The sequence below is a fragment of the Melospiza melodia genome, chromosome 11 (assembly GCF_035770615.1).
Source record: "Melospiza melodia melodia isolate bMelMel2 chromosome 11, bMelMel2.pri, whole genome shotgun sequence".
Classification (NCBI taxonomy): Eukaryota; Metazoa; Chordata; class Aves; order Passeriformes; family Passerellidae; genus Melospiza; species Melospiza melodia.
The window spans coordinates 12,496,407-12,522,234 of record NC_086204.1 but is presented as its reverse complement, the minus strand read 5'-3'; the positions used below and the strand labels follow the sequence as shown (position 1 = coordinate 12,522,234).

The following is a 25,828-nucleotide window of genomic DNA, read 5'->3' as shown; positions in this document are numbered from 1 at the left end:
AGTGCTTTCTTAGGGAACTTCTGTTTGCTGAAGGAACTCATGTGTGTGGTTATCTTGGCTTTTGACAGATGTTGAAGAAACTGAATGGGTAACACTGCTTGTCTCCAGAAATATAACTCAGTCACACCACAACGAGGCAGAGAGTTTATAAAAAAAACCTCAACCAAACCTATAATTTTTTTTTTTCGAAATACTTGTGTGCCCTGAAATTGCCTCGTGGTCAGTGCCTCTCCTGAGCCTGAGTCAGAAGGTTGGAGTATTAGCCTTCATTTCTCATACAAAGGCAAGTGCCAAGCTATGCATGGACCCAGTGCAAAGCCAGCTGCCACCTGAAGACAGAAAGGTCTTCAGAGAACTACAGGAGTCACTTCCAGAAAAATAAAATTGATTTTAAAGAAACTTTGTTAAAAGTGACTTACAAACAACTAGTGTACTATAAATATTTTGTGAAAGATATACATAAGTAATGAAATTTTATGTTCCATTAGGCAAGAAAATATACTTATTGCTGAAATCTTAATAAACCTTACAATGTGGGAAAATAGAAAAATGTGACACAGCCTGTTAGAGCTAGATTATCCCTGTGCTTTAGATGCTTACTTGGGAGGGGATAAATATCTTTGTGTGTCTTTTCTGAAAGTTGATCCTTTAGCAAAATATGAGTGTTCCTGTTATTTATTTTGTATTCATTATCATAAAGCTGTCATTTTACAAATATGTCAAGTAGATGCACTTAATTTACCATCCATCCTCTAAGGAGAGGATCTACTCTTTAACTTTGTTTATATTCTGTGGTTACGTAGAAGAGTCTGACCATGTCTTGTCATGGCTTCTAGCTGCATGATTTCTTAAATATCTCCATTTTGCTTGATTCTTCTGTGCTTGACTTCCCTTTTTGAGCTGATTAAAGCTGAAAACTTTAGCTTAAGAAGCATTCTACAAAAAGATCTGCTTATTCCTTTCTGTTTCTACCAAGTTTTAAAATACAAGAAGTCACCAATTCTCTTGCAGAACGTTACATATTTGAGGTTGTGGAATCTCCTCTGGAGAAATTCAAACCCATCTGGGCACAACCCAGAGTAATGAGCTCTAGGGGACCTTCCTGAGCAGGAAGGTGGGACCAGACTCCAGTGGAGCCTCCCAATCTTCCCCACGGTGTGTGTGACTGTGGGATAGCAAAGCTTTGAGCTGGGGCTCCTTGCTGCTGGTGAAAGTCTGTACACTCAGCCCTGTTCTTATCAGGTATCTCTGGCATCATTTGGCTGTATTTTTCTTTCTAGCAGATCAGCCTACATGTTTATCATTAACAATGATATCATAACAAAGTCACAATGTCTTTTTTCTGATTTTATCTCTCTCTGATGTTTCTCTTCCTTTATTTGTGGGAGAAAATAGAATGCTTGTGGAGAAAAAGAAAGTTAGATAGGTTTGGAATCATACGATTAGTTAGAAATATACTATTAGCTCTCTTTTTTTTGGCTAAGAAAGTAAAGATATTTTGAAAATATAAAAATAATGCCCCTGGGGAGAGGAAAGTTGGTATCAAGTGTTAAATATTTTATTGCAATAGTAAAATGCTTTGGCCTAGAAAAGAAGCTTTATTGAGTACTAAAAGCCATATAGCAAATTTAGTAAATTAACTAAATGCCTTGGGGGTTTTGGCTTTTTTTTTTTTTTTTTTTTTTTTTTTTTTTTTTTTTTTTTACCAAGGAACATTTTCAGCACAATTCCAGAATGCCAGAATTAAAATACAGTATTGGGTACTTATGTTAAATGACTAAGACTTTTAAGGTAGTGATCAACTGGTATGAGGTACATTTTCTCATAATTTTCATACTTAAGATAATAATTATAAAATATGTGGGCTCTCACAAAAGTAAATTTCAGTCTTAACATACATGAATATCTGGGAGAGTTAAAATAAATCTTATTAAATCTAATAATTTCCTTACTCACTTAGTGACCTGTGAATTAAAGTGTTGAGCTGTATATCTATTTATGGTTTAACAGATTAGCGCTATGTTTTCAAGATCTAGCAGCATCTTAGACCCCAGCTCCATGGGGTTATAAAAAGAACATTCTCAGGAAATGATGAACTTTTGCATTACTGAAATATTGTCCTTAGAGGTTTTCACAAGGTTTTACTTCAAGGGACTGAAGGCAATATTATAGAAAACAGATTTCCACTGAGTCATGATGACACAATTATAACTTTGCTCCTGAAAAAGAGAGACCCGAGTGATATCAGGACTTTGCACAAGGCCCATTTCTCTGCTCTGCATAAAATAAGTAATTTGGCTTAGACATTTAACAAAGCTTATGGAAGTTATCATTTGCTGGGCATTTCTCTTTGCTGTATTGCATTTCCACTGATATTTTGTTTTAATAGAAGAGCTTCTGCAAGACTATACATTTGTTTTGATATTTATTTCATTATGTCAAATCAGAAGAAATGACTCATTACATTAGTAAAACAATACTTTCCAGAGATTGTGTTTAAAGGGAAAGATACATTGAACTGAAATACAGCTAATATCAGTGTTTGAGACTAAAAAGTCCATAAAATTTGCATGTGCCATGTCAAAAGTGCAAAACCAAATTATATTTATTATTTATTTATTATTATAATTATTAATATTATTAATTATATTTATCTCTCCATTTTACAGAGCTCTCATGTCAGCATGTACAGGGTTAATGTGAAAAATAATCCTAAAATTTTTGCTCCTTAGGCCCCCCAAGAAGTAAAAGTCTTAGATAGATATGTCTTCAAGAGTGGGGTGATGCTGTAGAGTAGTGGACTGAGAATACAGAACCTGCACTTTGCACAGATGTGATAGAAGTCACCAGGCAGTGAAGGAGAACAAGGAGGCTTCCTTTTGTGAGAGCATTGGAATGTTAGCAAGAGTGGCTTCTGCAGTGGCAAGAAAATAGATTATAGAATTTTTGGGGGGAGGGGATGGGGAAGTCCAAACACTCAAAACAAAAGAAAAACCTTTTGTGATTCCCTAGCATAGTATACATAGTGGACAATCTGTGGTAAGGTAACTGAAACGAGAGTTCTGTAGTTTATCTGTTGTTATCCAAGCTTTACTGTACCTTCCACTCTGCTCTCTGATGTGGCTCATCACCACATAGATCTTCCAGCTGGTAAGGGAGATGAAAAAGGCAGTTCTATCTTTGATAAATATTTTTTTAGGGCAAGGTTTGTAAGGATTCACAATGTCATTTCAGAAGTGAGGCATCTGAAGGGTTTGTTTTGAATAATAAACCTTCAGCAGATGAGAGTTCCTTCATGTGTTCAGTGGCAGGTCTGAAAACTCCTGTGACATTTCCAGCTAGGTGAGTTGCTACAGTCAATGTTCCCCTTTCCCTGTAGGCTTTGGCTTTTTTTTTTTCACCCTTAGGCCACTAAGCTCTATAAAAGGAATTTCAGGAGAAGCATGTTATACAACCATCTGATCAACCCATGCTGAAGGAAAATTTAAAAAAAAAACTTTAAAATATTAATAACGCACATGATTTTGTTAGATTACTGCAAGTTTCCTGTTTGCATTAGATTCAGATAGAAAAGGAAAACTGAAAAAAAAGTCAGAGAGAAGTTTGCAAATAGATCATCAGAGGCTGAAATCAGGTAAAAAAATGAATTAGTATCCTATAACTTTGAACAGAAGTGATCCTAGGGACAACAGTATCTGACAGCACTATGACAGTGCTGCAGAAAGAAACTGTGTGGGTATGTGTGTGTGTGTGTACTTAATGCCTGTAGCTACTCAGCCTTCTCTGAAAGTAATTCCAATAGTGAAATGCACATTCTGGCATGTAAACGTGGCTTTCAACACTTGACAGGCTTTGCTGATGTTGCACATGAGATGTGTTTGCTGAATGCATGATTGTCACCTGAGAACAGATGTGTTGTTATTGATCGTGTTCTAGCTGCAGTAGTTTTGAAAAATAAAAGATGTCTTCTGATTATTTTGTCCTAACTGTCTTGAAGAATGTTGGATAAGTTGCACAATCATTCTAATTAATTCTTCAGTCACTGTTTTAGATTCATCCCTAAATGAGTCTGTTCTAGAATAGGCCGACTATAAATCTTGTAGCCTTGCTGATGTTGCAATTAACAGTTCAGCCATTGGCAAGGAAATGGACGTAGATTAGACCCCTGAAATAGTAAATGAGGATGGTGGATACTTCAAGTGACATATTAATGAAATACCTGCTTAACATGAATACAATAACCCATACATTTCTCAGTGTTGTAAAAATTACATTATATTCAGCAATTAGACATTATTCTTCAAAATCTAATGAGCCCTAGGAAAAAGACACTGGAGTAAACATCATAAACTGGCTAAAAATGCTTAGAGTGAATGTTCATTAGTACCTTTTGAGCAAACTGAAATATAACTAATCCTTAATGTCTTTCTGCAGTGGGAGAGAAATGAGCTTGCCCGTACTGAGAATTTACCATGGTAAAAACAGGGAAATGAAAAAATGAACTTATATTAAGGAAACATAAATGAATGAAGGGAGGAACTGGAATTTTGAGACCAGGTTCTGTACTCCTCTGCATTCCAAGCCCATAATATTGTAGTTAAAAAGCAATGTATTTTCAGTGTTGTCACAAGAACAATGAAAGCAAACATTTGAATGCAGAGTTGTAAGTGCTCTCCATAGCACTATCTGCAGGTGTACCTAGGAGCTATGTTAATTCTGCTCAGGGTTGAGCAAAGTAGCTAAAAATATCCAAAGAGTAGTGATAAGCAGGAGACTTGGGAGGAATGATTAAGAAAGGAAGCAAAAATCCATATAACAAAGAATAGAAGGTTGGTTATGTTGTTACTATTAATGGATTGAACCATGTGAAGTTGCAATGGTTAATTGACACCTATGCAATTGATATGTTATTGTATACTTAGCTCATATTACTGCCTTTGGAAACATATCAACATATCTGCCTTAGTTGCTTTGTTTTGGTTTTAAAAAACATATTTGTGAGAACTATGACTCAATAGCAATGGAAGGAATATAGCTTTTAATTTCATTTCCCTGATTTTAAAGCAATGCATTCCTTTGAAATGGTTCAGCCTTGAAGATGTTCCCAGAATTTCAGCCTATTTGCACTCTGAACTAATATGGTATCAGGCAAATGGAATGGGGCAGTTTCCTGAGTTTCCTATGGTGGTAGAATTTTACAGTGTCTGAATTCTACCCTCAGGGGGAAAGGCAGGGACAATTTGAGTCAAAATATTGTATTAATATTGTATTATTATTGCATTAACATCCATGAGGATATTCCTGTATCTGTGCTTTATTGTCAATTTCAATGTCTTTCTTTCTTGTACACAGAACCTTGGTTTTGCCCTTAAGCCATCACAGGCAGGGAATTGAGGAGTCAGCTTACATTATTTTTCTCCAGTGCTTCAAAACCAGCGTTCAAAATATACAGAAGTATTCACCAATAATCATGATTTTTTTTGTCTAAAATGTGAAGGAGAAGGATGACCTAGTAGTGATGAATTTCTTTCACTTGCTTTGGGAATCTTTCATGTGGCTTTTCCTCCTTTTTCCATGTCCCAGGAGACATTAAAATTTTTTTTTAATGTTGTGACACAATTTGTGTGTGGTACCCCTTACTTCCACATACTATTCCAGAAGTCTGATACAGAATTTTTAGGTCAATAATATAAAATTTGCAATTTTCAAAATGCATCAATAACCAGTTCTAAACTAATACCAGGCCACCCATTAAAATGGCATAAAAATACAGAAAGATAAAGTATAAGGTAACGTTCCCTGAAGGAGCAGTAACATGTGATTGATTGTGCAGAGGCAGAGTAGAATAGACAGAATAGAGCAGACTATTTCAGTTGCAAGGGATATACAATGATCCTCTACTCCAGCTGCCTTAGATAATTTTGTTTTCTAAGTACTTCAATGACACTGGAAATAAGAGCAACTACTATAAAACAAAGAGAAAAAAAAAATCTCAGAATGCTGTTTTTGGGCTTGCTCATGAAGGTCAGAGAATTAAATGCCCTCTTTCAAAGCAAAAGATGCACTCCATATTTTCCATATGAACAGCCTGTTTTCAGGGATAGCCATGCTACTCCCTTTGGAATTAGAAGGCAGTGTTATTTTAGTGATTATTAAATTATTTGGCTTTTGATTCTACCTGTTCCATAATATAATTAGAGCCGTATCTAATGGCAGCAAGATGAGTCTGCAAACCCTGTTGTGCCAGATATGCAGAACTGAGCACTGCATGGGAAGTGTAATTGCTGAGCCCTTTATAGAGCATTCACTGCTTGACTCCAAACTGGCAAGGACTGCAAGCAAATTACAAGACAAGATTAGAATTCACAATAGTGTGGACAAGTAGGAAATAGGAAAAACATCACCAAAAGCCCCAAACCTAAAAAATGGAGGGCAGTTTTGTGAAGCCACATGCAAAGTATTATGCTTTTTACAGTACTGGTAATAGACTGCAGAGTAGAAGGTGGGGTATGCCTGGTTTAGCAGCACTTTCATTGAATCTATCATTCTGCTGTTAATTAGAAGGCGGCAAATAACAAGGGGTAAAGGGTATAGAATGGTTTGTACTGTTTTTAACATAAGCTTAACAGAAGTTTCAATATTATTTCCAGGTATGTGTACCAGACTGCAATTTAAGGATGAGAAGTTTACTTTGGAGATGGGAAGTAGGAAGGGCAAGGTTACAAGACAAGATGTTTGAGAAACAGTTATAAGCCTCAGGTTGTTTTGTTTAGACAAGCTAATATATAGCTGCTGTACTGAAAACATCAGAATTATTTCCTGTCAGCTGATTCATGAAAGCCATGAGATGGCTCCAGTCTTGTCCCTCTTGTAAGAGCCCTTGCTTTTAACTTAACTGGTTTTATGTACTTCCCTTCACAGCTGAGCCAGGAAAAAGCAGTGGAGTTATCCAAGGTGACTTAGTGGGTGGCATTAACGCGTGACCTGAGATAAATTTAGTTTTTGGGTTTTTTTAATGGAACCTCACTGACAACAGACATAGTAACAGACTTCAAATGTTAAAGAGGAAGGGACCACATGGATCTCCATATTCATTGTGTGTAAGAGAAAAGGATGGCAACTACAGCATGAAAATTTTAGATGTTAAGATTAGTTTCTCAGCTATAAGGATTGTTAATGCTGCAGGGCATTTCCTAGGAGGGCTGTGTAGTCCCCATCAGGGGGGATGGTGAAGAATAGAGCAGACAAGTATCTGTCAAGAACTGAGCTTGCCATGAGGACTTTTTCTGAAGACTTCATTGAAAAGAGCTCAATTTTTCTTGTTTTCCTGTTCTCACACACATAAAATCCACCCAAAGCAATAACAACCCCCTTTCTTCCCCCCAAAAATCCCCCAAACCTAAATCAGCTTACTTCTAATTGTTATCTATATCAGTGAAAGTGAAAACTTAAACAGTGAAATTTCTACAATAAAAGTTAAAATGTATGTCCCAAGCTAGAAAATGGCTACTGGCATATGATCACACATGATTTTTTAAAAATTAAATGCTCTGAGCATAAAGGCCAGGTGCAAGTTATCCCAACTTTTATAGCTTCAAGCTGGCTTTATTAAAAGCTCCAAAGACTTTCTGAAGTAACAGTATTGCTCTGCTCTGCTTGTAAAAAGTAAGTTTAACTCTCTGGTACATACAGAATAATACAAAATTAGCTACACAAGACAATTTTTCTGTTGGTATTTTTTTTGCAATAACTTTTTTTTTTTTTTTAAGAAAACTCATACTTAATTTCCCTCCTATTTATTTTACCAGAATAACTTTTAAAAAAGATGTTTAGTCAGTCAGTGGTGTATTCTGGCAAAAGACAGCTGGATAAAATGATAGCAGATAATAAGAAACTCACATTTATCATACTGACTGATTTTTCAAAACATTCACCTACATCAAAGTGTAAATACTATCAATCTTTGCCTCTTATATAAATCTTCCTGAGAACACACCCTACCAGAGCAGTTTCAGCTGGAATCTGTTAATTTCTCTTTCCTACCACCTGAATGCTTCTATTGCCATGACAACTAACAAGTTCTAACTCAGGTCAAGGTTGAATGGGAAAAAACAATGTTTTGTAACCAGCTGATGTACTTCGAAAAATATGCAAAGGGGAGTTTTTCTAGCTTATTAATAGTGCATATTCTGTACATAATTTTTAGCAATGCTACTAGTTAATGAAAGAATGGATGCCCACTGATTAAAGATATGTCAGAATCAGTAATTATGTATGTCATTTTGTAGGTTTGTTATGAGAGAGATCTACTTTACTTCTGAATAACCTGTGTCTGGTTAGGAAGACTAAGGTGGAAAGAAATGGCTTCATCCCATTCAAGATGACACATGCAGCTCGAAAAATGGGAACTTTGGGCTGGTTGGAAATCAAGGTAGGCAACAGGCAACTCATTTAGTGTATCAAAACTTTTAGCCCCAGAACCATCAAGGTCTGAAACACACAGTCTTTAAGTGCTTTGCATACAGCAGAAATGGTGTTTTAGTGTAACTGGCTGGGAAACCTACCACTTAACCTTTTTTTAAACCCAGGATGTTTTGATTTCCTTTCTAGGAAATGAAATTCCTACTGGCTAGGCTGAAGAGCCTGTTTTGAATTAAGTATTCTTACAATTGAACATGATGGCACACCTGGTGGTCAGGCTGTTAATCTATTGATCACACTTTGGTGGCATTCTTGTTTTTTTTTTTTTTGCCTGCAGAGACCTGGATATAGGCACCTAACTGTAAGCTATGGTGTTCCCTGCCCTTTCCCCAGTGTTTAATATGTAAGTGCAAGATAAGGTATGTTTCCAGTTTAGGAATGCTGTTCCTTTCTCAGAAAAGAACCACGAGAGCTTAGCACCTATCTTGTGTCTCAGTGTGGATTCAATTAGACAGTTTATAATGATTGTTGAGTTTACAATGATTGTTGAGTGCTGGGTCTTTAACCTTGATCTTCTGCCATTGACACTGATAGGAATTTAGTGGTTCCTTTCAAGTATATTGAAGATTAAGTCCTTGGTTTTGTCTGTATAACGTTATGAAGAAGATTGGCAATTAAAACTATAACTGTAGACTTGTTTTTTCTTTGAGGACACAAAGATTCAGTGAAAAAAAAATTAGATTCTTTGGCAATCTTGACCTTTTGAGAGGTGAGAGAGAAAATCCTGCAAAGTTTTAGATGGAAAGGCTTACTGTTTCCTAAAAAAGCCTTGGTATGTTCTCATATCTCTCAAAGCCCCCACTCTCTGTCAAGCAGAATGCTTAGGAATAATTTTCATTTTTATTTGCAGTTAAGAAGCTAAAGGACTGAGGGGGATGGGATAGCAGATGAATTGTTGGTCTCATTAACAGAAATTCTTGGGGTTGGCAGAGCTTGCAGGGTCCATAGGGGGAATACAGTGAAACATAAATTGTAACAAGCCTGAAATCTCATGTGAACTACTATTGAACCAGAACGAGGAAGACTGCAGACAAGATGTATAGGACCTGAAATCTGCACCATCTGAATTTGTCACCCAAATTAACTGCCTGTGTGTCTTTGGACTCTCAGCAAGAAGAAATTATTACAGCTTTTAGTTCTAAATCACAACTGCTTAAAATACTATGACCTTGCAAGGAAAAGGAAGGTAATGTTTTTAACACAAGCAATAGAAATGCAAGTTAGAAGTGACTTGTGTCTTACAAAGGCACACAAAACTTTCCTGGCGGGGGCTTGTGTACACACATTGTGGTGTCCCTGACCTGTGCCAGGCCACCTCCTGAAATTCTCTGCCAATTCTCTCTACAACTTAACCACAACATCCCTTGAGGTGGGGAGAATGGATAAGAAATGTAAGACCATGTCTAGGAATGGAATTCAAAACAAGGGAAGAAACAGAGAGGTATCCACTATGTTTGAAATACACTTTCTTCAATTACCTGCTTAAGTCTTGGCAGATATAAGAAAAAATTAGACTGCTTAACCTAGGTCAGAAAAGGTGGCTGAGCAACAAGTCAGTAGGTTCAAACCAATGAAATAACAATGGAGTAGTTGCCAAAGGGAGTGATTATGTTCAGAAGTATGACAAACTTCAAAATCAGTGACAAATGTCTTTGAAGGGTAAAGGAATAGAGAATGCTTCCTAATGAGAAATGCAAAGATTAATTTATGTCTGAATGAAATATTACAATCTAGCTATTTAACAGCTTTCTAGAATTAATTAGTGATGGATGAAGGGTCCAGCTCACCTTGCCTGCTTTTCAGAGGCAAATGAGGTTTACCTGGAGTCAATGAGGTTCACACAGCTACCCTGTTCTAGAAACTGAGAAGCAGAGTCTAACATGAAAATGAGGAAATCAAAAGCATTAAGCTTAGCATGTAGTCTAAAAATGAGCATTTGTGACAAAAAGTATATCTAAATCCAGAAGAAGGAAATTAGTCATTTTATAGCATGAATAAAAGGAAATCTTTTTCTAATGAAGCTGTGGGAGTTGAATACCTGCTATGGCAGGAGATGGATTGAGCAGTGTGCCACTGCTCTGGAAGTGGCAGAATACAGTAATTGAAGCAAAGGAGCATTGTCTTGAAAAGAAATGCTGAGGGCTTAATCAGAGGCGTATTTTTGCCAAGAAAGCCAGTTTTCCCTCTTTTGTGCTTTAAATACTGCCAACTCTATTATTGATTTGCAAGGAGAGGACACTGACTAACAAGTTGTGTCTGACAAAATTTCTTTGAGAGATATTAAAGTACACTCAAAGTGGTTTTGCTCTAGTCCTATTTCAGATTCTAGTTGTTATATACAGAAATTGGAGAAATGGGAGGGATAAAAGTGTCTTCCAGGAATATGTGTGCTTGAATCTATTTTGCGTACTTAACTGTATTTTTACTATTTTGAAATTAGAAATCATGGGCTTTTGCAAGTATTAGTTAACTTTTAGTTTCAATGAATTATTATTTTGGGAGAGAAACTTATTGTTCTGGTGAGAACCAGTCACAATAATCACAACATAAACTTATGTTTTGGAGAGGGATGGAGAAGGAACATTTATCAGACTATGGTCTTGATAGCAAAAATGTAACAACTATATTCCCCAGAAACCAGATATTACACCAAGTCCAACAATTATTAATTTTGTAAAAATTGGTGTAGTCTTACTCTGGTATATTAATCTAGGAGCTGGTTTTACAGTAAAGTAGTTACAATATTTCAATAAAAAGCAAAGTAGAAGAAAGAATTTATAACAATAGCAGTAGTTGCAAGTTGCCTACATGAACCTTAATAAAGTCAATCCTGGTAGCTGAGCATGTTCTGAATTTGCTTTATCTCAGTTTTCCAAACTGCAAAAGAAGGAAAGGAGAAAAAAGCTGATGTTGTGCCTAGTGAAGTACTATGTGAAATGAAGCAAGAAGGTGAGACAAGATACTGAAAACCAGTGCAAGTGGCCTGTAACACATCCCACAAACCAAATGTCCTGGAATATTAAGCATCTGGTGTTGTGTTTCAGGCTCTTCAATTTCTGTGAACAGCATGGGAACTCAAAGCATAGCTTTGCCTTTTCAAAGCCTTGTGAAACTGGAAAAACTGGGAGAGGAAACAAACCTCTTTGAAACACAATGATGGATTTGAGGCTTCCTCTTTTGTTGGATGTGAATGATGAAAGATGCAAAAGATCTTGTCTTTGCACAGTCCAAGACTTGATTTTTGTCTTCCTGGATACACAAAGTTCAAAGGCTGTTTAAAATCAGAAATGCAAATGTGGGGTTTTTTTGGCAGGAGTGCTGGAGGATTGGACAGTTACAGGACCAAATTTGTTGGGGAATTAGAGTAAGCTACAGAATGTGAGTATTTCTACACAATATTGGTGGTGCCTGTGCAAAAACACTCACTTCCACACTTTTCCTGGCAGGTCTTTCGGGAGGTGATTGGGAATGTGGTACTCAGTGCAACTTGTCTTTCACTGATTCTCCTGAAGTATTAGCCAAACTGCAAAGTGCCTCTGAGCCTCTCATCATTCTCTTATGGCTTCTCACCCTGCAGGCCGTGCTAGACAAGGATGCAGTTCCTTTTTTTTTTTTTTTTTTTTTTTTAATTTGGGGAAATCTTGGTGCCAACTCTGTAATTAGAAAGGGTCTATGGACCCTGTTGTCCAGAATGCCTCACATCATCTCTCTTTGATGGAACATTTGTATCAAATTAGAGCCTATTTTATCCTAAACAAAAGTTTATTGCTAGAAGAAATAACTGGTTTATTTTTTCAATGACTTGAAGGTCACCTGAAGAAATCTTTACACACCTCCAATGTTTCCTGAAGGGACATTTTGGATCAGAAGAAAACAGAGATCTAATCTAATGGTAACTTATTTGTTTCTTGGGTTCATTACTTCGTGTTTTCTGACATTAACTGTAACATGCTCCAGTAAGAGAAATCACCATTGCTTGTTACAATGGCAATAGTTTGATGGAAAATATGACTGTGATATCATTCTGTATGAAAGACAAACTGTGAGTTTTTGATCAGTGTACGAAGAAGAAAAAAATAAATATGAGGTAGTAAAAATTGGAGCAAGAGTGAAAAGCTAAAATATGCAGAAGGAGGCTGGCACAACATGTCAGGTAGATTTCTTCCTCATCATCTTTTTTCCTCCCTGCTGATGCTTGTTCACTATCTAGTCCTGCATATTCATATGCTGGAATTGAGTGTCAATTTTGCAAACTAAGAAATGAATCCACCAGTAATATTTTTCTTTATTGTGTGGTTGAAACATAAAAATACAAGAAAATGTGGGAAATAAAAGCTTAGAAATCTGAATAAAAGCTTGATCTGAATTATATTAGGTATGCCTACCAAATTCAGAAAATGAGGGACTAGCCCCAAATGCTAACCTCAATAAGTTCTGAATTCACTGATTTGAACAACATAGGTCTAAGGGAAAGAAGTGACTTTGTCAACATGATATATATTAGGCTGCAGAGCCTATACATTGAGGTGAAATTCAGTGCTGTTCTTCAAAGAGTTGCAGTTCATAACTCACACCCAAGGAATGGCCCATGGCATAATTGGAAAGGCCCAAGGGACTGTCTAAATTAGTGCAGTCTGTCTCTGCCTACAGGCCAGCAGCACTGCAAGTTCACTGCAGCTCTACCTGCAACAGTCCTGCTTTTGAAAAACCTGCTCCATTTTCTGGCTTGTCTTAGGCGTGTCCCTTTTTGGAGGTTTGTGAGGCACTTTTTAGAGACTTTATGCCAAACCAGTACTTTGACTTAGCTAGAAGTGATGAACAAAAGCCTCATCCCAGGAAAACAGTGTTGATGGCTTCAGATACACAGGATAGAACTGTCTGTGTTATTGAGTGATACTGATCTGTTATTGCTGCAGAGAAGGACTGAATGCTTCCCTTAAGATAGAAGTACTTAAAAGTGTGAAGTGTGAAGATGATGATAGCAGAATAGTTCTTGTTGCAAGACTAGAAACCATGACAGTGCTTGTTGAAACTGTTGAATCTGCAAGTGAATGATCTGGTGAGATCATCCATTTTAGTGCAAACTGCAGCAGACTTAGCTCTCAGCTATCTGCAGTAGAGTTAAGGAATATATAAATCAGACTGGAACTTTGTGTGTAGATTCTAAAATGCAGATGACATTTTTGCACTTTTTAGTAATTTGGGATCCAATTTTGAAGAACTGTCACAAAATTAGAGCTATTAGAATGGCTGGAAGCCATTGAATTCTGAGAGTCTGTATACTTGGAAAATAATGGTTCAGAACAGTACCAGGGCTGTAAAATTGTATTAAGAAGTCACTTGACTAATGAAGGGTTAGATCTCCAGCTTGTAGACTTGCAAAGTTTACTGGTTTTGGTGAAGTTATGTCAGTTTGCTCTGCCTGGAAATTTTGCTTTAAAAGTGTTGAATAGAGGAAAATCATACTCTATTTAAATAGGTGATTCTTTTATTTCTCAGAAAAAAATATTTAAATTTTTTTTTTCATACCAGGTATTCTAAACTTTTACTTTTGGATAATCTTTCACTGTTTGCCTGAATTCTTGCAAATAAACACATTCTGACTTCTGATTGGGAACTTCAGAACTATAATTCAAAAACTGTGTTGGAAAAGTTGCATCAAAAATATAATCACAAAAGCAAAACCTAAGTTATGGCCCTAGTTAAAGCCAGCTGTCTTTATAGTTGACATAATATTTCTGCAGAAAACAAAGGTGTGTTTTGTTTGCAGTCGGTCAAATGTTAAATCAAACACTTAAATATGTATAATTTTTGCCAATTGAATATTTCAAAAGTTTTTTTAGAGGCTTCCCCTGTGAGCACTCCTGTATTAGTGGCATTCAAAACAATAATGAAAGGTAAGACAAAAGCTAAGGACTAGTGAAGCAGGGCACAGCTAACTAAGATTAGAGAGAACTTGGCAAGGAAAGGAAGCCAGGCTTCCAAAGTGCCAGGTTCAGGCTCAGTTTGCTACATTAACCTGCCTGTTCCTGCTTTTAGCACTCAGTGGAACTGAACTGATTGGCACACAGCGTTTTCTGGAAGGCTTTAGATCAAGCAGCTCAGTCTCTTGAGACAGACATTCCCTCTCCCACTGAAGATAAGCTCTTCTCTCTGCTTTTCCTCAGAAATAAAGAAGAGTTTTATGCTTACTTGGCAATGTAAAAATAGCACTGCTGAATATGCTTTTAACTCTTAAATCTGCTTCAAACTAATTTTCTTTTTAAAATCCGTAACATTAACACTGCTGTGCAGCACTAGAACATTCTGCAACTCTTGGAAGAGAAAGTGATCGTTGTGAGAGACTTTGGTCCTGATGACCTCTGAGCTGTACAATCCAGCAGGGACTTGTTCAACGTCTCTTTCCCAGGTGGTCAAGACAGACAATACATTCTGAAAAGAGGCTTTCTGTGGTGTGATTCAGGCAGCATGGGCTTAGCAAATCAGGCTGTAAACAACATGCTGGCTAAAATATCCATTATTTTGAGAAACAAGGACTGGAGGAAAAATTAAATTTAAAATTTTTGAAAAAATTCTTAATTCTAATTTTTGTAAGAAACATTTTTTGAGCAGCAGACAGGTTATTCTATCTCTGGAATGTTGTTTCTAAAATATTGTAATTTCTGGTAAGAGCTCTGAGGATCTAGGGAAGAAGAATCAATATTTAAAATAAGATGTCATTCATTACTAAGCAATATATTTTCTTGTATGTCTATATTTTCCTCCCTGACAAAAACTAGATTTTGCTGATTTAAGAAGGTAGTTCTTCAACACTTTTGTAGCTCTATGGGCTACAGGAGGTTGAGGAATGTATGGGAAAAGCAGCTTTTGCAGACTTCTTTTTGCTCCTCAGACAATCAAATTGCTTTTCCTATGAGCAATTACTAAATATTGTGTGAGCATATCTTGAGGTAATGTGGTATTGTGTCCTCCCAGTGTTGGAAGAAAATACCCAGATCAAAGATTATCTCAGTTAGTTTTATGACCTAAGCCCTAAGTATGGTAATTAAGAAGAAGTAGTGCACATCTGGTATCTTGTGATAATGGATCATCAGAAACAAAAATTACGTGGCAGTTTTATACAATGTGTAGTTCCAATCCCATAGAACTCTTAAAAGACAACATTCATGGGAATAAGTAATGGGTGGAGAGAGATTGATTAGAACCACCTGCTGTTTACTGTGAGATGTTAGAGATGATTATGATATAAGGAAAAAAACCAAAACACTTATTTCAATAAAATTAAGGATAAAAATTACATCTGATGTCAATAGATGGAAATATAAGAACTGTTAAAAATTATAATATCAAGCATCTAAAAGCTGCAAAGCATTTAGCACATAGCAAGGTAGGGCAGAATATTAAATAGCTGCAAATGTGGAAAAATAAAATATGAGCAAACAGTACTACTCTTTTATCATCAGTAAGTAGCTCTAGGCATAAATAGTCCTCTTGAAATCATCCAGATTTTTTTTTTCCTGTGCAAAAGGAATAAAGTTTTTTAAATAGGAGGAAAAACCACTAAAAGTTTAATAAGCACCCTGTGAGAATTGTGATAATTATTGAGGTCCTGCAAGTTCATTATTGGTAATTGAAATCTGATCACTTTTAAAACCTAACACGCCCAAGCCATTGCAAAATGTGATCTATAAGTACACTCTTCAAAATATTCCTTGAGGGAGCACGAAACAAAACCAGAAATTCAGTAATTTTAGAGCAGCGATATATTTTTTAAACTTGTTTAGTAGAAGTTTAATTGGAAATAATAGATTTAAAAGAAATTATATGGGAAGGTGGAGAATTCTTTGGAGCTGAGCAATGGAGAGGAGGCATTTTCAAAGCTGTGTTAATGAGTTTCAGACATGGGCACCACAGCTTCCATCATTAGGAAACAGCCATAGAGAAAACTTGGGGCAACAGTGTTGTCTCGGTCCCAGAAGTGATTTAACCTTTTGGACTGTATATTCAGAGGTGTTTTCCATAAAATAAATGTTGGACTTTCTTTGAAGACTCTATTGACTTTTGGCAGAACTTAGACACTTGAATATACATAAATAGAAATGGTACTGGGAGGGGAAGATGTTTAGCAGAAAAAAAATGGAAGCAATTATTTTGTAAGTACAATGTCTGCAAATGAGAAAAATTTAGTCCAAAAGTGGAAGTGCTGAGTCCATTTTATCTGTTTACTGGAAAAAAAATGAATATAGTACAGTGAACATAATATTCATGTGTGCAAACTGTGTGACAGACAAAATATACAAATCCAGTAATATCTTGAGTAATTTAACTTTTCTAGTTCCTTTACACCAGTTTTACACCAGTCACTTATTCTGCTTTGTTCCCTGAGCATCCAAGTTGAAGATTGGCTGGGTTTGAAAAATTGATTTCTCTGTACTTTATCGAGCTTTCAGATCTCTTTGATGACAGCTTCTTAGATCAGTCAGTCAGACTCCTGTGACTGTCTAAATTAAGATGGCAGCTGGATTATTTTCAGACATAACCAGTGCTGCCAAATGTCTTTCTGTGAGTTCTCACTAGTTTGCCATATTTTTTATTTCTACTTAAAGAAATGCCACCTTACATACCACCTTAATTTCCTTTTTTGAGTGGTTTGGTATATCCTATACATTTACAAGTATTCAGCTGGTATGTGAAAACGCAGTGCCATCAGCAAAGTAAGAAATATCATTCATGAATGCTAAATTTCTTGCTTAAATCATAAGGTATCTGGAGTACACATCAATAAATATTTTTTATTTTTCAATAATTAGGATGAAAAAATCTCTGAGGATAGTTAATAGTACTGTGTTAAATATCCTAAAAAAAAAAAAAAAAGAGAGAAAAAGATGAAACCAAAACACAAAAAACCTTTGAAAATTAGTAAGGACAATTCTTTGTACATGTTAATATGTATTTAAATTGTCCTCTTTAGAGCAGTGCTGATTTGAGAACGATTCTGATTTGAAGGGGAGAAAATAAAATCTCAGGCAGTTATTGTGTCCAAAGCCAGAGAAAATTCTTATTCAGAGAAATTCTATTACCTGAACAGTCCTTGTGTGCTTTTAGACAGACTCATGCACTGTCATGTTCCCACCTGTCCTGAGACACTGGCATCTGGGAATCTATTTCAATATTTATAACCCTGTTTTCATTCTGACTGGTTACAGGCAGGGGAAATGCTGTTTCACGCCTGTGTGCTGGTAGAGCTGACTCCACACAAGCAGCAAGGGGGGGTCAGGCAGACCCATGGGCTGACAGATTTCAAGAGGAATAGCATTCCAAACAGATCTTCAGGAATTATAGGAGCTTTGAAGTGCTGCTGCTGCTCTGCACTTGGTGTTCTTGACACTTGGCAATTTCTGGCCTATTATATTCCTAGAGTCAGGCATTTCCAGCTTACTGCATGAACACTGGCAGCTCTTAATGAGCACTTCCATCAGACTGGCAGCTGCTACTCAGCACTTGGGACTCCTCTCTTGTCCTGCTGGGTATATTATGGCTTTTTGATTCTCCTCTGTGTAACTGTGATTGCTTGAATGATTTCACCTTGCTGGATTTCCCTGACAGGACCCTGTGACATGAGAAAGATTCTAGTCCCTGGCATTATGGTTTCTGAGAAAAATTGTTTTAAAGCTAAGTTTCAATATCTGATCATGGGAATACTGGACGTATGATCCACATACTGAATAATGTTGGAAAGAAGGAATTGATGGTGAAAATGAAGTGATTTCATTTCTGTATTATGTTATGTAGCTTTTCATAACCAACAACACAGTGAAAAATATCACAGTATCTTGCTGAGTGATAATCAAGTCTAGATTTTTCAGCACTTCTGTAAAAAGGGAAATCTAATTTGCTTATTACTAGTATGAGTAGTGTCTGAAGGGCATTGACATCAACAGAGAGTGCTCTCTCTTTAGATACATAGTGAAAGTAGGATGTGGTCCTAGCCCAAGAGGAGGGAAGCAAAGGAATCACTTTCCCATTTGACAGAATAAAAAATGTATAGCAAGAGAAAGAAATAAACTAGTTACTTTGGATATGATATCTTGGACAGTGTCTCCTTTCCGTTTTTAGTAGTGCTCCTTGTCAAGCTCAGAACTCTCTATTTTGTGGAGATGAATGTCAGTCCTCCAAGTCCTGCATGTACTCCCTCTGGGATCACACATGGATAGAATATCTGCACTGATGGAAACCCTGCATTTGTGTATTGAGTCGTGTTTGTCACTGAAGTCTGTTTCCTGTTGTGCTGTAAAATAGAAATGTGGTTTGATGTGACAAGCCCCAATCCTTGTTGTGTGTAGTCATTAAAGATCCCATTATCTTTCTTGAAACCTAAGCCATACATTCTACTGTATGTAATTTTCAGTAGGATTCCCTATTTTTATAATACATTTCTGGTAGATACAGTAGAGATCATATGAACTGAAGTGAAAAGAAAAGAAGAGAACGTGATTTTTCACCAGTCTTCTTCCAGTGAAAGACTGAAAGGTTATTCCCTAGGAAATTTTGAGGTAATTTGTTACCTTGTTTTATGAGTGTGCTGTTAAATAGCTGATATGTTTCCAGTGAGAGGTGGCGGCAGTGGTGAAGCTAAATCAATTGCTTTGGTGAAATAATCCCCTGAGCTTGGTAATTGATTGAATTTTACTTTAGGTTTGCACAGTCTTTTGATGTTCCTCAGGACCAAAAGTAATACAGAGTTAGACAGTTGCTTTTATTTATTAATGAGGATTTTTTAGCACTGAATCTATCTGAATGCAAAGTAGAAGTTGAGATACAGAGAAATGCAGACAAATGAAGATTCCGTCTCCTCTCTCTCTACCCCTCCCCCTCTTTCTCTCCTTTTCCTTTGTCAATAACAGATCATTCTTTTGGTTCAGGAAATAGCAAAAATAAAGGAAAGTGAGTGCAGGATGAAGTAATTAACTAGATAAAGACAAATCAAATCAATTATCTCTATTATAGCTTCCTTTTTTGGTGATATTTGGGTTAGATATAGCCGACCCTAAGGACACCACATAATGGAGAAAAAGAATTAATATTATCAGAGTAAAATCAGTACTAGGGAAGGATTAATAAAATCTCTGTATCTACCTTCAGACCTCACCTCTGAGCCAGGATTATTTTAAACATTGCATATTAGCACTTCTAGATACTCAAGAACAACAATACCAGGTATATTGAGACAATATAGTAGTGGAACCAGTTTTCATTTATCTTTTGACTTTACTAACTTTTGTTTTCTGCAGAGGAACTCAGATGAGTTTCTAGATTTCTTATATAAACATGGTTTGGCTTTTTTCGGAGAATCAGAATATAGCAAAGTGCATCTGTTTCCTTTGTTTCGCTTACAAACATGAGACAGCAATGGTAAAACTGCTATGTCTAATAATTGACTTGGGCTGCCTAATCAGTAAATCTCTTTGAGATGAATGCTGCTAGTACTTTGTATTGAAGTATTTTAGAGTTTAGAAATTACTGGTAAATTTATAAATTCATCTGAATTCTGCAGTCTACTCAAAGGGCAGGTGAGGTAAACATCAACACCAGAAAAATAATGCATAGGGGCACACACAAGGCCATTGCTTTAATTTGCTGCCCAGCATTTCAGCTCAATATATTCTAATGCAGAGTATCAAATTTTCCAGGAAATAAAGCTTGATTTTCCAAGTATTTCCTGGCTGCTTTTCATCCAATACACTTCTTAAAAAAATTCTTACTAAAACATTCATATTTGTTATGTCTGTTAATTAGCATCGCAATTGTAGTCACCATAGCTCTATTCCTCTGCAGAGTTTGCTGAGCTTCAAGTGACATTGTTAAATAAAAAATGACAATAAGGTATAATAGCAAACTTGTCTACAATAATTCCTTTGCTGATTGTATAAGAACAACTAAAAAAGCTCAGATGAGCAGCTCTGCATTGTTTCTTGGCTTATGTACAAGAAAGACTTTACACATTTATATGAAACCCAGAATTGGTAGTGAACAGCTGTAAGATAGTCACTGGAGACTCAAACTTCAGCAATAAGACCCTCTAAGGTCAGAAACTTCCTTACATTTTGTTTTTAAAAGGAGAACACTCATTAGATACAATTTTCTCACCAGACATCTGAAAGAGAGAATCTAGTATTCCAAGTAATTTAAAAGTGGTAGAAATTGAAAGTAGAAATATATCTTTCCTCTTCTTTTGAAGGGGAAAAATATAAATACTAAATAGTTTCTTAATCTAACAAATCCCTATTTTTCAATATAAGAGAAATTTCCAGATCAAATGGAAGTCTCAAGATCAGAATGGGATGAGTAGAACTATAAAACCAGACTTAACATCAAGCTTTATTTTAACTTTTGAAAAAACACTACAGAGTGAACAAATTTAAGATCAAGAGCATTAAGTGGATCTGGCCACAGCTTTTTCTGAGGATATGTTCTGAGGTGATGACATTTTCTAAATGCCTTTAAGACATGTAAATGACTGTGCCAGCTACAAGATGGTTCATAAATGGTCCCAGATAGGAGGTCTGTAGCACCAGCGAGCAGATCTAACATATGTTGATGAGGTGAGCAGCCAAGTGGAAATTTAGAAGACATGAGTTAAAAATAGGTGGGTTGTGTTGTATGGAGAGAAGGATTTAAAGCTAAAGCAGGGAGGGGGGAAGGGGGATAAATAGGGTAGCAAAGAGAGAAGATAATATTGCTTATAGGCAAGTGGAGCAGATGGTCACTTGTTTCATGTAGGGAATTGATACAGGCACTGAATTATGAGTCTGGTTAATGTAGTTCTCTTTTTTTTTTTTTGTTTTATAGTGAAATCACCATGATTCAAACAATTTTCTCTGAGGTTTCAGTCCAAAATATATGGGAAAATCCCTGTGCAAGAAAAATATTTCTACAGATATGATATTGGCTGGTAGAGAAGATGAAACATAAATCTCCAGATTTTAAAATTCTGAACAACATTTGTAGCATAAGTTAATTCTTCCCCAGCTAAAGCTGGGTCTCTTGAAATTACTGTATCTATTCCACTGTAGTGGAATCATGATCCATTTATTCATGAAAGAAGTAGAATAATCTCATAAGGTGGTTGGGCATGGGAAGGACTTTTATGAGGAAGGGAAGCTGAGTTTCATGCTGGGTTCTCTCTTTAGCTTGTCTACAATAAGATGTGCTCTCAGGATCATAGAATAAAGTATCAGTTTCTTGCCTGTTGGGAATACACTGATCCAAGTATTAGAGAGGAATTTAACATATATATTTATATTTATATAATTTTTTACCTGCAGAACAGGCAGCCAATCCAGCCAGTTACAAACCTTGCAAGTGTTAATTGTTGAGTTGAATGCCTGAGTCTAAGCAGTGCTGAACAGGGAAAATAAAAGAAAAATTTCTATTACAGTCTGAAGTCTTGAAGGTGAAATTTTTGGAAAGAAAATCTTATATGAAGAAAAGTGTGTTGAAGTGATGGTGCTTATCTTTAACAGATTTCTATTGCAAAATTACATTTTTACTTTTGAAATGCAGATGACAGATGATATGGGTAATTTCAGTAAATACTCTATCTGTCTGCAGACTCTTGCTGTGATGGAGTAAATGTATCTGATTCCTGTTAGGATGACTTGAAAGGAAGAAAAGGTGTGGGTTCTTAGCTTCCATATATTTTGTACAACTCAGTGAAAAGCCCTAAATTACAGTGTGGCTTTGAGGAATGTGTATGTTTCCTTATTTGAAACTTTGCTCTTTTTGCATTAGGTTTCAATATTTGGCTTTCTATATTTGTTTAACCTTTTAATTAAAATCCTATAATCTCTTTCCTTAGATGATTCTTGGGTAGTTTCAGTAGCTGCAGGAGGAGAACTTTTGCTTGGAAAGGTCTTCTGGTACGAAGCCCCCAGGACCCCTCCTGAAGTTGTGCTGTTACTAGAGCTTGGTCCAGCCACTCCTGGCCTTGTTTTGCTGTGTCTCCAATACCCCTGAAGTGCTCTTGCTGAGCAACCTGTCCCTGAGCAGCAATACCTTGCTGGGGAAAAGGTTTTCTTTCTGATTTTTATGTGACTCCCCTTCAACTTGAGTTTTTGATTATCACTTTCATATTAATCTTGAGCTTTTGGAGCAAAGGAAAGCCATTTGAAGCTTACATTTCTGCTCTGTTGTCCTGTTATCAAAACCTGACAAAATCCTTCTGTGGTTTGTTAATTTTTTTTTAATTGAATCTTGCAGTATCATCAGGGAAGAAAAAATGAGTTACTTCTAAGAATTCTGTTATTTTGTACAGACTACAAACTTTTTTTAAGGAGTTAACGAGTGGAAAAAAGAAAAATGAACAGATTTTCAGGCTCCTTAATAAATGAAAACAAACTTTTGTTTCCTTAAACAAAAGGGACATTCCTAGTGAAAACTTATGTTTTGGGGTTTGGAGTAGTAAGTGCAATAACTGGTTGTCAAAAATAACTTACAAGTTTGTCTGAATATCTATTTATAATTTTATAATAAGAGCTGAAAACAGTAATGCAGAAATCCCAGTTTAGTGGATAATGTGGTACCAATGAGCTCTTTGAAATCCTTTTACATCTTCAAAGTGCAGTACATTTGCTAATGCTAATGGCACCTTGTGGCTACAGGATTCTTAGGGGAGCTAATTACTGCTGGCCTAAGGACACGTCCCCAGCATGAGCTGTTCCCAAGGCTTGCTTATGCACTTCAGCAAAAACTCTACCTGCAATGAATGCAAGTCTGTTAGGCCTAACAATGACTTCAGACACCCAGTCCTTACCTGTCTTCACAACAAGGGAAGCTCAGTGACATTTATGGTTTTCAAAGGTACCCTGGCTTCAAAAAAAACCCAGTTGTTGGAATCCCGGGCATCTGAAGCTTTAATTTAAGAGTATGGTAGGTTTTCTTACAACTTCTCAATAATTCTATATCTATAAAGAAAAACTAGGAGAATCTTCCATTCAAGACTGGGTTTTTTTAACACAGTATTAAAACTAAAATGGACTTTAAAAAGTGGTGGCAAGCCACTTGTGTGCTTTTTTGCAGTTAAGTTATAGTCTGTGTCCAGAAGTTTCTGTCTCCGGTTTACATTTTTGTTGAAACTGAAACGTACTAGGACCTGAGATTTCCTATGACCTTCCCACACAGAGAACAAGCCGTTAACCTGTAACTTATGTCACCTCTGTGTCCTCCAGGAAACATTGTAAATAGTTGATCTCACTTCATTACAAGTACTCCTGTCCAAGAGATGAGTATGCTCTTCATGCAAGCAGCCTGGAAACTTGGGCTTCTTTAAAAAGTAAAAAGAATTTTGAGAACAGGTACATTGCAAGGTGGCTGCCTGTATCTTATTTTCTGTTGTTGTTGGAGGGTTGCTATTTATAACAAACAAATTCTTTTTGACTGTTGAAAAAGAATGAGAAATAGAGATCTGGATAGTAAATCAGTCTAGGCTGTCAAGTTGAGGGTTGATTTGAAGGTCAGTCATACATGTTCTTTTCCACATATCCATAAAATTATGACTATAATGATATATGTGTAATCTAATTTGGGAAGAACAAAAGAGGGTTTTCAGATATCTGACTATATTCTTGTATTAATATATGAAAGTAGATGTTTCCTTTTAATTGATGCAGTTTTATACATCACTGTCCTTGTACTGTTAGTCATCAGAGTCAGGCCCTTTTTGCCTTAAGTGTAGACACTGACAGAATCAGAGCAAGCTGTCCTGCATGAACTTGTTCCTGATTTGGGGAGATTTCAAGGGGTGTGGGATGTCATGTTGATGTTTTTCCTCTCTCCTCAGAGAGCAGAATAAGCCAAGATTCTTAGGAGGTGCAGCTGCAGTGGCGGTATTGGGGTTAGCTATTGGTAGCACACATTGGTTAGGGAATTTGACAAAGCAGGTACATACAAATATGCACACTAAAAAACAAATCAGTTCAACAATTAGCAGTTCAGCAAATTAGGTTTGATTGTTTTTTTGACCCTGCTGATGGATTGAGGCATTCTGAGTTTGGATAGCATCACTCTTATTCTACTCATAATGTGACTGCTATGCCAGTGAGGGATAAGTGATTTCTTCTGACCTACCTGCTGCTTCTGCATGTTCACTGAAGTTCACTTTGAGCATCTGATTAACTCCCCTCTGGCTAATGTGGAAGATTAAGGTGTACACAAAGGAGTACATAAGGACATACCCATCCTTAATGGAGGTGGTTTTTATCCTGCAGACATTTTTAGTTTTAATTTCAGAGAAAAGGAAAATTGCAAGGTTTTCTGAAACACATCTGCATCTGATCTGACCTCAGCAGGTCATATGCTGCTGCACAGTGACAAACCACTTTGCTTCTAAAAAACCATTAGACGTATTAGCTGTGCACAGACCCCCTGAGTTCATTTCATACAAGAGTTGGGGAGCAAACCTGAGATGCTGATAAAAGTTGATTCTTTAGTGAAGTGAGGAGTACTCAGTGAAATTAACATATTCTCTTGAGTGTGCACTTTAAAGCTTACTAAGATTAGTACTGTAAAAGGCAAAACCATCCTCTCCCATCCATACATTTTGGCCCCAGGAGTCACATTTCTTTTTCTACCAGACGTGAGAGGCCAAGGACTCATAGTAAAAGATCATTATGTTAAAAGTAATGCTGGAAATGTTGAGTATAAGTGCTGGAGACAAAATTAACATAGGAATCCTGAATCCTTCATGATCAGCACAAGCTGATTCAGAGGATAAAACCAGCAGCAGATACTTACATGAGATAGTGTCTTCAAGGAAAGTTTTACTTTTTAAGCACAAGTAGTTAAGTAGTTAGAGATTGTAGCTGTGCTTCACATGGTATTTAAATAGCCTTGCATCTTTCTAAGAACTCAGTGTCTTGAACATCTGCTAGATATTCAAAAGTGATTCAGATCAGGTCTCTAAGGAGGAAAAGTATCAAGGATTTGTAAATATGATCAGATCCTACAATAATAACTGAACATCAGTGCCAGCACTAATGAGAAAAACAGAAGGTGTTAAAATGAACTATAAAGCTTTTAGGCCTATTAGTCTCTGCCAAATGAACTTTTGAGCTTTAATACACAGGCTTTTAGGATGCTCATGCAGTTAACTCTCTATGTTTTATAATGCTTGTCTTGTCAGTAAAAGGTAATTTCACTGAAATACAGCTTTAGTAAAAATATCTGCTATTTCCTCATTGCTTAACAATTCTGATTTCTTCGGATTTTCAATCCCATTATAAGAATTACAAGTGAAGGAGGACTCCTATACAGCTGCTTCAGGAATTGTGTATCTGCAATGGCACATTTG

The 25,828-nt window shown here is 36.4% G+C and overlaps 1 long non-coding RNA gene across 2 annotated transcripts in view; it reads left to right on the top strand.

Moving 5' to 3' along the window:
• LOC134423019 (uncharacterized) overlaps nucleotides 1-25,828 on the top strand; it is a 70,263-nt gene that overhangs the window by 6,041 nt on the left and 38,394 nt on the right. Inside the window, exons 2-4 of one of the 2 annotated variants that reach the window (XR_010028987.1) lie at nucleotides 8,289-8,431; nucleotides 11,795-11,859; nucleotides 12,290-12,373. This is a non-coding gene — a long non-coding RNA (uncharacterized LOC134423019). The remainder of the gene's footprint in view (nucleotides 1-8,288; nucleotides 8,432-11,794; nucleotides 11,860-12,289; nucleotides 12,374-25,828) is intronic. The other variant, XR_010028986.1, reaches the window with a different exon arrangement.